Source organism: Scyliorhinus torazame, chromosome 9, assembly GCF_047496885.1.
Source record: "Scyliorhinus torazame isolate Kashiwa2021f chromosome 9, sScyTor2.1, whole genome shotgun sequence".
NCBI classification, from domain to species: Eukaryota; Metazoa; Chordata; class Chondrichthyes; order Carcharhiniformes; family Scyliorhinidae; genus Scyliorhinus; species Scyliorhinus torazame.
The window spans coordinates 171,505,040-171,518,235 of NC_092715.1; the positions used below are offsets into that span (position 1 = coordinate 171,505,040).

Consider the following 13,196-nt stretch of genomic DNA (forward strand, 5'->3'; position numbering starts at 1 on the left):
GGGGAGTCTGATCCTCCTGAGGCACTGGTCTACATTCATGTCTTAAAAACTGATCCTCTGCCTGTATTCTCTTTGTTGGAGGCATCAAGAACTTGTTCATTTAGGGGAGGTGATGGCGTAGTGGCTTTGCCACTGGACTAGTAATCCAGAGAACCAGTGTAATGCTCTGGGGACCCAGGTTCGAATAGGCAGATCGTGAAATTTGAATTCAAGAAAAATCTTGAATTAAAAATCTAATGAAGATCACAAAACCATTATCGATTGTTGCAAAAACCCATCTGGATCACGAATGGGCGGCATGGTGGCAAAGTGGTTAGCACTGCTGCCTCACAGCACCAGAGACCCTGGTTCAATTCTGGCCTTGGCTGAATGGCCATGTGGATTTTGCACTTTCTCCCCTTGTCTACGTGGGTTTCCTCCGGGTTCACCGGTTTCCTCCCACAAGGCGTGCTGTTAGGTAATTTGGACATTCTAAATTCTCCCGAACAGGTGCCGGAATGTGGCACCTAGGGGCTTTTCACAGTTATTTCATTGCAGAGTTAATGTAAGCCTACTTGTGACAATAAAGATTATGATAAAAAAGATTATTATACGGTCCCAAATATGTACAGGTAAGGTGGATTGGCCATGCCAATTTGCCCCTCAGTGTTCAAAGATGTGCTGTTTAGGTGGAGTTGTGGGGGAGTGGGCCTGCGTGGGTGCTCTTTCAGAGTGTGGGTGCAGACTTGATGGGCCGAATGGTCTCCTTCTGCACTGCAGGAATTCTATGATTCTAATGTACTTTAGGGAAGGAAATCTGCCACCCTCACCTGGTTGGTCTACTCCAGACCCACAGTAATGTCACTGACTCTTAAATGCCCTCTGAAATGGCCTAGCAAGCCACTCAGTTCAAGGGGCAATTAGGGATAGGCGATACATGCTGACCAGCCAGCGACATACATCCCCTGAACAATTTTTTTTAAATTACCTTTGTCCTGTGGAGGAGCAGGTGGTTGAGGAGAAGTCAGCTGCTACTCTTCATGTTCCTCATCAGAGGTGCAATGCAGAGCTGCATAAGCTGTTCCCATGCTGATGAACTGGGGAGCGCAGAACAAAGACAAAGAAAACCACCAAAGCAGTGAAAACTTACCCTCAGAGCAAATCCTATGAGCAAAAGCCTTTTATTTAGGCAAAGAAGCTATTCTCACTATTTAAAGGCTTTCTTGCCTACCAATTGCTTAGTCCTGTCAATCCCTGCTGTCCTCTCGCCTTGTTTTATCTGGAGAGTTGAAGGAAGCCCGACAAACTTGTATGCTCAGAGCTGAAGTCAGAATTCTTGATGAAAACTGCAGTTAATGACCGTTTAACATATGTACATGCCAGACACGCCTGTCCCTCAGGAGTTTCCAGTGCACTGAACAAGGTGCTCAGGGCAAAGACAGAAGTTGGCGATTCCTTTTGGCTTCCCAACACCCTCATAGTTTCTGGTGCTTCAACCTACTGCCCTCACAAAACTCACCCATGTGAGTTTATTAAGGGCAGCACGGTAGCATTGTGGATAGCACAATTGCTTCACAGCTCCAGGGTCCCAGGTTCGATTCCGGCTTGGGTCACTGTCTGTGCGGAGTCTGCACGTCCTCCCCGTGTCTGCGTGGGTTTCCTCCGGGTGCTCCGGTTTCCTCCCACAGTCCAAAGATGTGCAGGGTAGGTGGATTGGCCATGATAAATTGCCCTTAGTGTCCAAAATTGCCCTTGGTGTTGGGTGGAGGTGTTGAGTTTGGGTGGGGTGCTCTTTCCAAGAGCCGGTGCAGACTCAGGGGGCCGAATGGCCTCCTTCTGCACTGTAAATTCAATGATAATCTATGATTAATCTAGGACAAAGGTTCGGCACAACATCGTGGGCCGAAGGGCCTGTTCTGTGCTGTATTTTCTATGTTCTATGTGCACTAGTTATAATGACCCCTATAAACTCTTGTTTTCTTTTGTTTCCTGTCCTGCTGAGTATTTATAGCATTTTCTGTTTCTGGTACACTTGCGTACAATGTTATTTTTGACTCAAAATGCCTTGAAAATACAATCATGTTGCTGAGAATAGGAAATAAAAATTTTCCATATGCTGTTGGTACTCTTCAGTGTCCTCAATGAAAATACTATAAACAGGCTTAAGGACAACCGGGAAGTAAGTACATTGTGCTGAGGAATGATTTTTACAATAAATTGAAAATCACAAGAAAACTGCTTCAAATGCCCTCTCATTAAAACAAGCAGAAGTTGACAATATTGTAGATGTTTGAATACCACCCTCTTGTGGTCAGATGCCAGAATGTTTCATCAACAGGATTTTGGTTTTCTACTTTATCTGCAATTCGGAAATCGAGATGTAAACTGTGCTCAAAAGTGAGCTAGTGTTCTGAAGCAAAGTTATGGTTCAAGTTTCTGCTCGAGTTCCACTTATACCCATTTGGATAATCACAATGTGAGATCCAGGCAATGTTTCACAATGTTACTATGCACTTTTATCCTTGCATTAAGTTTCCTTGATGCATTTAAAAACAATAACCTGGTACAGTTCTAATAGTTAAAAAGTAGTATATCAAAAGATAAGCATTTTATTAAGTGTCTAGTCCATCATGTGAGTAAGCTGATTTTTAATTCACTGAAACTTAATTTAAAAAAAACCAAGACCAATTTACAGGTTTCATTGGTATATACTAGTCGATTTGCTTTTCATAATTTTTTGATTATTTAAAAGCTTTTAAAGATGCCTGTTCGTGCCTTGCACCTAAAAAACCTGATCTAAAGAACGTCCTTGGTTACAATTATTGGACACTCAGGATGGTGATTACTTCAACCCAGGGACAAAAGCCTTTCATTTATTGCAGAATCATAGAATTCACAGTGCAGAAGGAGGCCAATTGGCCAATCGATCTACACTGGCCCTTGAAAGAGCACCCTACTTAAGCTCACACCTCCACCCTCTCCCCGTAACCCAATAACATCACCTAATCTTTGGACAATAAAGGGCAATTTAGCATGGCCAATCCACCTAACCTGCACATCTTTGGACTGTGAGAAGAAACCGGAGCACCCGGAGGAAACCCACGCAGACCCTGGGAGAATGTGCAGACTGCACAAGACAGTGACCCAAGCCGGTAACCGAACCCGGGTCCCTGGTGCTGTGAAGCAACAGTGCTAACCACTGTGCTATCGTGCTGCCATGGCAAAGAATCAACTGTCATACCTCAATATTTAAAGGCTTTATTTTTTAAAAATGTGTTTTATTCCAAACATATTCAAAAATACAAAGACATAAATAATCTGGGGAACATTCTCCCCACCTCACAATTTAACAGTCTGTACAAGTCTTTCCCCTTTTTCACCCCTGCCCCCCCCCGCGCGACAAAGAATTCCTCAAACATGGTCGTGAACAGTTCCCACCGTGTCTCGGAGCATTCCGCTGAATCCTACAATTCAAACTTAAACTTCTACAACCAGAGGAAGTCGTACAGGTCCCCTAGCCAGGCCACCCCCCACCCCTCCAGTGGCGTTGTCGACCGTCATTCCAGCAAAATTCTTCGCCGGGCAACCAGAAAGGCAAAGACCATGACATTGGTGTTCCTCCCCTCCATCAGCTCTGGCATTTCTGATACCCTAAAAATCGCTACCACAGGATCCAGCCCGGCCGCTACCTCCACAATCTTTGCTAGCGTCCTGAACTCTCCCATCCAGTACCTCTCAAACTTCTCACCGCTCAAAAACATTTGCGCGTGGTTTGCTAGTCCTCGCCCACACTTCTCACATTCGTCTGCCACCCCCTGGAAGAACCCACTCATCCTCGCCCGAGTCATGTGTATACCCTGTGTATTACCTTAAACTGTATCAAACACATCCTCACACATGAGGTCGAGTTCACCCTGCGCAGCACCTCACTATACACTCACCAACCTATCTCCATCCCCCAACTCCTCCTCTCATTTCTCCTCGATCCTCGTCACTTGCGCTCCCCCCCACTGCTCCCCAGCCACCCATATATGTTTGCAATCCTATCCTCCCCTTACACGTCCGGAAGCAGCAACCGTTACAATAGAGAATACTTCGGTAGCCTGGTATTTAAAGGCTCTCTTGCCTTCTCATTGCTCAGTCCCGTTAGTCCCTGCCGTTCTCACCTTATTTTACCTGGAGAGCTGGATTAAGTCCGGCTGGGCAGGACTAGCTTTCAGCGAAATATTTCTTTGAACCACTGCACTGTATTGCAGAAATTTGATGTGCACTGGATGTAATTTGAACTTCAAATTCCTCAAGCAATTCCTCATTGCACTAGAAACAAGTGCCACTTAGTAGAAACTCTACCGCTTTATAGTTTTTGATTTCATAGGTTGTATTTACCCTGCAGCATAATATATCAGCTCATCATTCCATGCACTAGAAGTACCTTTAATTTACCTTTTACCGCTTTTAATTCTGCGAAGAGGCAAACAGATTGTGTTGGGAAGACAAATGTAGTTTTTAAAAGTTCATAAGATAGAGGAGCAGAATTAGGTCATTTGGCCCAATGGGTCTACTCCGCCATTCGATCATGGCTGATCTCATTCTGGACTTAACTTCACCGTCCGGTCTGTTTCCCATAATCCTTCAACCAATTACCAATTAAAAATCTGTCTAACTCCTCCTTAAATGTACTCACTGCTCGGCATCCACCGCACTCTGGGTTGCGAACTCCACAGATTCACAACCCCTTGGGAGAAGTAGTTTCTCCTCAAGACTGTTTTAAATTTGTTACCGCTTCTCCTAAGAGTATGACCTCTCATTCGAGAATGCCCCACAAGAGATGCATCCGCTCCACATCTACTTTATCAATACCTTTTATCATCTTGTATATCTCAATTTGATCTCACCTCATTCTTCTAAACTCCAGCGAATACAGGGATTTATATTTGTATTGATTATTAGAAATAAGGTATAATTTTAAGTGTGTTTAATTTAATGTTTCTGTGCCTGGAAGGATAAAACCTATAGTTAGATTCATGCTGGATAATGGTGTTTTTGTTGTGTGGGTGTTGGTTTCAATTTCCAACTGTGATTCTACTGTGTTCGAGAGGTTTATGGCATGAAGAATACATAGAAACAGCAGACATTGCTTGTAAGGTAGAGAAGCTTTGAAGTTCTAATTTAGCTAATTTGATTGTAGTTGGAGATAGGTAGTGAGGGAGAAGGCAGCACTCACAGCTCTGCTAGAAGCAGTTAGTTTGGAAGGCTAGAAAGGGTACATCTCTCTCAGCTTTGCTAGGAAAAATAACATACCATGGATTTATGGTTAAGAAAACAAATACAGAGATTTGAAGAGCAGCTAGTTAAGGAAACTAGGGGAATGAAGGTACGTTTTCAAGAAGTCTTAGGTTAAAGGTACTAGAACAGTGAACTGTTCAATAAAGACAGAGAGAGCTGAGAAGAAGAATGCAATGCCAGAAAGATATCTGAAGTGATGTTCAGATGATATTTTACTACAGCTGTGGAACATAAGTTAAAATAACTGTGGAAATTGGTGGCTGGATCTTTGAGTTTGTGTAAAAACAGTAAAGACAAAGGAAATCTATGAGGAGCTGGTGTAAAATCCTGAACTGGATTCGTTGTTAAAAGTGGAGCGAAAGCTTGGGTTAAGAGTAATTTGTAAAACTGGATTTTGGAATGCAAACCGCGAAGGGAAAGCATAATTATTGAGGGAAGATTTTAAAGAGTGATTTTGGTGGTGAAGTTTGGAAATTTTCACATGACAATCATAAGAGAGGATTCTGAGGAGACACCCACGAACGTTCACTCGAGGTTGAGTGGAGAGTGTGTGCTTAAAAGGGGCTTTGTGCTAATGAGACTACTGTATCTTGAGATATACTTTGTAATCCGTGTTAATCCTAAAACCTGTGTCTAATTGTTAAGGGAAGGGGGGGGGTGAAGAGTAAAGGGCTATTTAATCATAATTCAATTTTCCCAGGTTCAATAAATATTTAATTAGCATCCTGTGACTCTGTTCCTCCACACTTTATAAAAAAGATAAAAGTTACGGTCTTTTGAGACAAGGTTCCATTCAGGAATCTTCCCGTCTCGTTATAACATCAACTGGGATCGTGGCACTCAAAATGTTAACTGTGCTGTGGTACTGAGAACAGGCAGGTAGGCCAAAAATCAGAACTGCCAAATAAGGCCCTGGCTGAAATCGATATTGCCATATGCCAGAACACTCAAGTCAACACAGAAACTCATTATCGCTATGTGGAACTTTGTGATTACCTACTTATAATAGGTATCAGGTTTACACAAAAGGCCAAAAGACCATGACAATTAATATGTAACTAATGTCCAGACAGAAGTGATCAACTGTGCAGCAAGATGAACGATAAACAAAGAGGCTATCAGACTCCATAATGGGCTAATAGCTGGTCAGACAAGAGTGTTTCAGAAGACAATGGATCTTGATTGAATCACCCTGGCTGAACAGGAGTATCCTGTTTATTCCTATTAATAGGCTTACGTCGGATGGGACAATGGAACTCAGGATAGCTGTGGGTACGTACCGTACCTAGGACTCAGTGCTAACAGAATCGATATAAAGGAAGGAACATCGGAACACATCTTCAGCGACAACCTGGGGGTCCCCCAGCCACAATCATCTCAAGAAGAAGGGGCCTTGGGTTTATGCTCAAAGAAGATATCCACATCAAGTGATCATAGCCTGGCCAGCCTCCTTCACTAACTGCGGGTCATACCTGGAGTTCAGCTGTGAGTCATATTCTGCCTGAGCAATGTTGAAGATTGTAAAACCCAAATGAAATAGAGTTACAATAAAAGAATCGGAGAATTGTGAATAAAATTGGGTTAACCGGCTAACCTGTGTTTGTGCTTTGTTGTCTCATAAGTAAGGGCACCTGGGTAAACATTTTAATAATAAACTGGTTGAAGTTTCGGATAATTCACCAGTCTCGATGTCCCTCTGGGTAATCTTCGATAAGAAGTAACCAAAGGTTGCTCTGATGTCGAACTCGCCAGCCTTGTATTACATAGAACATACAGTGCAGAAGGAGGCCATTCGGCCCATCAAGTATGCACCAACCCACTTAAGCCCTCACTTCCACCCTATCCTCGTAACCCAATAACTCCTCCTAACTTTTTTTTGGTCACTAAGGGCAATTTAACATGGCCAATCCACCGAACTTGCACGTCTTTGAACTGTGGGAGGAAACCGGAGCACCTGGAGGAAACCCACGCAGACACGGGGAGAACATGCAGACTCCGCACAGACAGTGACCCAGCGGGGAATCGAACCTGGGACCCCGGCGCTGTGAAGCCACAGTGCTAGCCACTTGTGCTACCGTGCTGCCCACTGCAGACTCCGCACAGACAGTGACCCAGCGGGGAATCGAACCTGGGACCCCGGCGCTGTGAAGCCACAGTGCTATCCACTTGTGCTACCGTGCTGCGCTTATTCTCTGACATCCAGCCTGAGCCAGAATTAAGAGGGCAGTTGCCCAATGTGACGGATGGGATTCAAGTGGGCGAATGAGGATAAAGGCAACCAACCAGTAATTCAGCCATAAACAAGGTGTCTGTAACATGAGGTGAGCAAACAACAGAATTTGTGAAACTAGGAAAATAAAGGAGAAGGGGTAAACACTGCAAATCAGCCTTGAGGGATGCTAAACATGCCTCCTGCACATTGACGCAGAGGGACTGGGTGGGAATTTGGCAAAGGCCGGACCCGGTTACCTTCCATACTCCTTAGATTATTCCTAAAGAGTAAAAGTAGTAGAAATGACAGCGTGCACAGAGTGAGAAGAGATATTGATAAAGTATCTCACTGGGAAATGGCCCAAGTGGGACAAGTACTGCAGTAAACCAGTTTCGGGTCTTGGACCCAAGGTAGTCTATGAATAGGAAGTTTGGTACTCAGGGAGTGCATAAGCAAAGGTCTGGGACCCGAAGAAGTCTAGGAATAAGGAAAGGATATTCAAATCACCTGGTGGAAGGTGGCCAGTGACAAAAGGCACCTCAAGGGGGGATACTTTGTGTCAAAGGGGGTAGGGGAGAGATGAGTTTTACAAGAAGTCAGTGTGGGAATTTGTTCTCCAGATAGTCAGGGATTATCCTGAGAAAAAAAGACATTAGTCTTGGTTTATAAGTTTTACAAGAAGTCAGTGTGGAAATTTGTGCTCCGGATAGTCAGCGGTTATCCAGAGGAAAATAGAAAGACATGAGTCTTGGTCCATGGGTTTTACAAGAGGTTATTTAAAGAGTTTGAATTACTACATTCTGAATGCATATTTGGGAAGAAAATGGGGAAAAGATTGGTTTTATTGGATATAAGGTTAAAAGATAGACTGCAGACTTTAATCAATCCATTCAGAGCTGCTGGCAGCTGAGTTGACAAAGAAAACTTGTGTTTGTTAAGTTGCTGTTTGTGTGATTTTTCCTTGTCTGTGGGTCTGTTTCTAGTGCCTGTGTCACTGAGTTAACCATCTGTGATCTGGTTTTGTTAGTTATTTCAAGTTGCTTGTTTAATGTGTGTATGTAGTTGTATTATGAATTAGGTTGAGTGGGGAGCAGGGTAAACTGTGATAAAATTAGAAGAGCAGTTGTTAGAGCAATTGTTCGAGCAGGAGAGTGATGATTCTGGGCAATGGGAAAGCCCCTTATGGCTGTAGAAGAGTGTGAAACATTTTTGTCCCTCTCTAGAGGGAACATTGTTCCTGCAATCTTCATAGACAGTTTGTTTTTGGTGTCAAGTTCTGGATGAAACTAATTAGCTGATTGTTAGGAATTTAGGAAATTAACAAGGTTAACAGTGAACTTGAGATGAAAACAAAATAACAGGCAAGTAACAAGACTAACAAGCGTCTAGAGGAATAATGAGGTGTGATTTGCCCAGTAACCAGGGGCGTCATTCTCCGCCGGCGGGAGTCTCCGTTCTGCCGGCGCCCGGGGGTTTCCCGACGGCGTGGGGCTGCCCCACAATGGGAAACCCCATTGACCGGCCGGTGTTACGGAGACTCCCGCCGGCCGGTCGGCGCAGAAATGTGGCGGGGCGGGTAGGAGAATTTCGCCCCAGATTAGCAGACATCTAGAAACATTGAGGTGCGAATGACCATTGTTTGGTAAAATAAGACATCTCGTTTACCAAAGATCAGTGGGACTATACAAATGCTAACTTCTAAAGGCAAAGAATTTGAGTAACTTCAGGGAATGTGGGTATATTTTGGGAACAAGAGATACCTTCTGAAAAAATGGAGTTTAGTTTGTCAGACAGCCGGATCCACAGGATGGGATAGCAAAGAGACTTAATAGTTTAACTGCTAGCACCCTCAGTGGGGAAGCAAGCTAGTTCCCGATTCAACAGAGATGCCAGTTCCATGTGTGATCTGAGCCACAGACACCTGTTCCATCTAACATTTAAAGCCACAGCAGATTGCATATATTTTCCTCTAAAAGACGCAGTTTCGTACCTTCGCTGAACCAGGAGCAAAATTTTCCCAGATTTGGTCACCTAAGCAGTATTGTGTAGTAACAATTAGCTAGATTTAACCTATAGAGTTCCAAAAATTGGATGTTGCTTGGGAAAAGAGGTGCCTCAGTGCATTCAGGGAATGTGGGTATATTTTGGGAACAAGAGATACCTTCAGAAAAAATGGTGTTTAGTTTGTCATAGTATATGTCTTCTGCCGTATTTGTTTTTCTTTTCTTTTACCTTAATAAATATTATGTATTCTTTACACAACAACTGGACTGGTTCATCACTGGGCTGTACATTGTTCCTCACATTATTCCAAACAAATATACACCACTAAGAGCCAATGTTTCTGTGGTGGTATGTATTAGGGGTCATGTGGGACTGTGAAGCCGTGATGCTGACAGATCCCGGGTCCTGGTTAGCTGTTGACTCCTGGCTCCGCCCTGAAGGCGGAGTATAAGAACCCGAGCTTCTCCCCGCCGCTTCATTCTGTTGCTGAACTGCTGGGGACAAGTCTCGCTTAATAAAGCCTCATCGACTTCATCACTACTCGTCTCTCTCGTAAGTCATTGTGCGCTACAATTTATTAAGCGAGCTTAAAGGACAATGGAGCTCCGGATCGCCCCGGAATGCCTGCGGATCAGCCCCCACGCAGCGAACTCGGCAGCAGTATTTAAACACTGGCAAGTATGTTTTGAAGGCTACCTCCGAACGGCCCCCAGCCGGATCACAGAAGACCAGAAAATGCAGGTCCTGCATTCGAGGGTAAGCCCGGAAATTTACCCTCTCATAGAAGACGCAGAGGATTTCCCGACGGCGCTCGCATTACTGAAGAGCATCTACGTTCGCCCCGTGAACCAGGTCTACGCGCGCTACCAACTCGCAACGAGATGGCAAAGTCCCGGAGAATCGCTAGAAGAATTCTACGCCGCGCTGCTAATTTTGGGACGGGGCTGCAGCTGCCCGCCGGTGAACGCGATCGAACACACGGACATGCTAATTCGCGATGCTTTTGTGGCAGGTATGAACTCTCCCCAAATCCGCCAAAGACTTTTAGAAAGAGAGTCGTTAGGACTCTCAGAGGCACGGGCCATTGCAGCTTCCCTAGATGTGGCCTCGCAAAACGCCCGCGCCTACGGCCCGAACCGCGCGGCAGCCCCTTGGGCTCTATGGACCCCCGTCGCGACAAACCCCCCCCCCCCTCACAGGCTTGCGCGGTTAAAGCGCCAGACCATCCCGGGGGGGCCCGCTGCTACTTCTGCGGGCAAGCGAAACACCCCCGGCAGCGCTGCCCGGCCTGCGCAGCTATTTGTAAAAGCTGCGGCAAAAAGGGCCATTTCGCGGCTGTGTGCCGGTCCCGGGGGGTCGCCGTGTCCTCAGAGAAGAAAGAGTCCAGCGCATCCCAAACGTTCCCCAACCCCCCCAGCGCCCCATGTGCGACCCGCAGGCGCCGCCATTTTGGGTCCCGGGCACCATGAGGGGAGGATGGGCGCCGCCATCTTGTGACCCCCCAGCCACGTGCGATTCATGGGGGCGGCCATTTTGTCCAACCCCGACCACGTGCGATCCATGGGGGCGGCCATTTTGTCCACCCCCGGCCGCGTGCGATTCATGGACGCCGCCATCTTGGATGACAACAAAGGACCCCAGCATCGACGGCTCCACGGGGTCCGAAGAAGACGCCACGACACTACGACCACGACTGGCTTCGGTGACTCTGGATCAATCACGGCCCCGGATGGTCCAGACGACGACAACAACGGTGCTGATCAACGGACACGAGACATCATGCTTGATCGACTCCGGGAGCACCGAAAGTTTCATTCACCCAGACACGGTAAGTCGCTGTTTTCTGACCATCCATCCAAGTACGCAAAAGATTTCCCTAGCTGCAGGATCCCACTCTGTAGAGATCAAAGGGTTCTGCATTGCGAACCTAACGGTGCAAGGGAGGGAGTTTAAAAACTACAGGCTCTACGTCCTTCCCCAACTCTGCGCGCCCACATTACTGGGATTCGATTTCCAGTGTAACCTGCAGAGCCTAACATTTCAATTCGGCGGCCCAATACCCCCACTCACTATCTGCGGCCTCGCAACTCTCAAGGTTGAACCGCCGTCCTTGTTTGCAAACCTCACCCCGGATTGCAAGCCCGTCGCCACTAGGAGCAGACGGTACAGCGCCCAGGACCGGATATTTATTCAGTCTGAAGTCCAGCGGTTGCTGAAGGAAGGCATAATCCAGGCCAGCAATAGTCCCTGGAGAGCCCAGGTGGTAGTAGTAAAGACCGGGGAGAAGCAAAGGATGGTCATAGACTATAGCCAGACCATCAACAGGTACACACAGCTAGATGCGTACCCTCTCCCCCGCATATCCGACATGGTAAATCGGATTGCCCAGTATAAGGTTTTCTCCACCGTGGACCTCAAGTCCGCCTACCACCAGCTCCCCATCCGCCCAGGTGACCGCAAGTACACAGCCTTCGAGGCAGACGGGCGTCTATACCACTTCCTAAGGGTCCCATTTGGTGTCACGAACGGGGTCTCGGTCTTCCAACGGGAGATGGACCGAATGGTTGACCAGCACGGGTTGCAGGCCACGTTCCCGTATCTCGACAACGTAACCATCTGCGGCCACGATCAGCAGGACCACGACGCCAACCTCCAAAAATTCCTCCAGACCGCTAACGCCCTGAACCTCACATACAACGAGGAAAAGTGCGTTTTTAGCACAAACCGGTTGGCCATCCTGGGATACGTAGTGCGCAATGGGATAATAGGCCCCGACCCTGAACGCATGCGCCCCCTTATGGAATTTCCCCTCCCCCACTGCTCCAAAGCCCTGAAACGTTGCCTGGGGTTCTTTTCATATTACGCCCAGTGGGTCCCCCAGAATGCAGACAAGGCCCGCCCGCTAATACAGACCGTTACCTTCCCCCTGTCGACAGAGGCTCGCCAGGCCTTCAGCCGCATCAAAGCGGATATCGCAAAGGCCACGATGCACGCCATCGACGAGTCCCTCCCCTTCCAGGTCGAGAGCGACTCATCCGACGTAGCTCTGGCGGCCACCCTTAAACCAAGCGGGCAGACCCGTGGCCTTTTTCTCCCGAACCCTCCACGCCTCAGAATTCCGCCACTCCTCAGTGGAAAAGGAAGCCCAAGCCATAGTGGAAGCTGTGCGACATTGGAGGCATTACCTGGCCGGCAGGAGATTCACTCTCCTCACCGACCAACGGTCGGTAGCCTTCATGTTCGATAATGCACAGCGGGGCAAAATTAAAAATGACAAGATCTTAAGGTGGAGGATCGAGCTCTCCACCTTCAACTACGGGATCTTGTACCGTCCCGGAAAGCTGAACGAGCCGTCCGATGCCCTATCCCGCGGCACATGTGCCAACGCACAAATAGACCGTCTCCAAGCCCTCCACGAGGACCTCTGCCACCCGGAGGTCACTCGGTTCTACCATTTCATAAAGTCCCGCAACCTCCCCTACTCTGTGGAGGAGGTCCGTACAGTCACCAGGAACTGCCACATCTGCGCGGAGTGCAAACCGCACTTTTTCAGGCCGGATAGAGCGCACCTGATCAAGGCTTCCCGCCCCTTTGAACGCCTCAGTTTGGATTTCAAAGGGCCCCTCCCCTCCACCGACCGCAACGCATACTTCCTGAACGTGGTGGACGAGTACTCTTGTTTCCCCTTCGCCATCCCCTGCCCCGAAATGACAGC

At 47.2% G+C, this 13,196-nt stretch overlaps 1 protein-coding gene across 7 annotated transcripts in view; it reads right to left on the bottom strand.

Annotated features, from left to right (window-relative positions):
- Positions 1 to 13,196, bottom strand: part of LOC140429586 (guanine nucleotide-binding protein G(I)/G(S)/G(O) subunit gamma-7) — a 336,292-nt gene that overhangs the window by 276,058 nt on the left and 47,038 nt on the right. Inside the window, exon 1 of one of the 7 annotated variants that reach the window (XM_072516796.1) lies at positions 968 to 1,079. The exons of the other annotated variants lie outside the window; for them this stretch is intronic. The gene's annotated coding sequence lies outside the window, so the exon portion shown is untranslated. Of the gene's footprint in view, positions 1 to 967; positions 1,080 to 13,196 lie in introns of those variants that run through there. 7 annotated transcript variants of the gene reach the window in all.